The sequence below is a fragment of the Panthera pardus genome, unplaced genomic scaffold (assembly GCF_024362965.1).
Source record: "Panthera pardus isolate Hobbes unplaced genomic scaffold, ASM2436296v1 HiC_scaffold_2, whole genome shotgun sequence".
Lineage (NCBI taxonomy): Eukaryota > Metazoa > Chordata > Mammalia > Carnivora > Felidae > Panthera > Panthera pardus.
Genome location: NW_026526765.1, coordinates 125,800,837 through 125,802,203, shown reverse-complemented (window position 1 = coordinate 125,802,203; position 1,367 = coordinate 125,800,837). Strand labels below are relative to the sequence as shown.

The 1,367-nt window shown below is 39.6% G+C and overlaps 1 non-coding gene across 1 annotated transcript; it reads right to left on the bottom strand.

The window, feature by feature from the left end:
* Positions 1-459: 459 nt before the first annotated feature.
* LOC128778396 (U6 spliceosomal RNA) lies at positions 460-566 on the bottom strand. Its single transcript, XR_008423986.1, has one exon. It is a non-coding gene; the product is annotated as a U6 spliceosomal RNA (small nuclear RNA).
* Between the last annotated feature and the right edge of the window lie 801 nt (positions 567-1,367).

Genomic DNA, 1,367 nt, shown 5'->3' with positions numbered 1-1,367 from the left:
AGATGGTTCTCCATCCCCTTATTTTCAATCTGTAGGTGTCTTTAGGTCTAAAGTGGGTCTCTTGTAAACAGCATATAGATGGATCTTGTTTTCTTATCCATTCTGTTACCCTATGTCTTTTGATTGGATTACTGAGACCATTGACATTTAGAGTGAGTACTGAAAGATATGAACTTATTGCCATTATGATGCTTGTAGAGTTGGAGTTTCTGGTGGTGTTCTCTGGTCCTTTCTAATGCTTTGTTGCTTTTGCTATATATATATATATATTTTTTTTTTTCATCTTTTTTCCCCTCAGAGAGTCCCCCTTAAAATTTCTTGCAGGCCTGATTTAGTGGTCACAAACTCCTTTAATTTTTGTTTGTCTGGAACACTTTTTATCTCTCCTTCTATTTTGAATGACAGCCTTGCTGGATAAAGAATTCTTGGCTGCATATTTTTCTGATTCAGCACACTGAAAAAAACATGGAACGCTTCATGAATTTGCGTGTCATCCTTTTGCAGGGGCCATGTTTATCTTCTCTGTAGCGTTCCAATTTTAGTATATGTACTGCCGAAGCGAGCACAAACCAGTCATGACTCTTAAGGGAAGTGAGTTTTGGTCGTTTGGGAACCCAGGCCCCACTAGAAGCCAGGTTCTAGTTCTTTACAGCCCACCAGCCAATGGAGAAAAAGAGAGAGGAACACATACTGGAAGTAAGAGCTGGATTGAAAGCAGCACACATCCCTTCCACTCACTTTCTACTGGCTCATAGTAGAGCTCATGAGGACCACATGAGCTTCCTCATAGGACCACATTAGCTTCCTGCTAAGTGTTTTGCCAGGGAAGTAAAGAGCTCATGGATTTTGGTGAGGACGAACTTTCTCTACACAGTTCTAGCTTTTTAAAATGCATCTCTGTATATACAATGGAGTATTACTCGGCAATCAAACAGAATGAAATCTTGCCATTTGCAACTACATGGATGGAACTGGAGGGTATTATGCTAAGTGAAATTAGTCAGTCAGATAAAGACAAAAATCCTATGACTTCACTCGTATGAGGACTTTAAGAGACAAAACAGATGAACATAAGGGAAGGGAAACAAAAATAATATAAAAACAGGGAGGGGGACAAAACAGAAGAGGCTCATGAATACGGAGAACAAACTGAGGGTTACTGGAGGAGTTGTGGGAGGGGGGTGGGCTAAATGGGTAAGGGGCACTAAGGAATCTACTCCTAAAATCATTGTTGCACTATATGCTAATTTGGATGTAAATTTTAAAAAATAAAAATAAATAAAATGCATCTACACTGTTAACCAAATTAGCAAACCTTTACCTACTCTAGCAAGGCACTGTGCCTGGGGAATCAGAGCCCATCATGT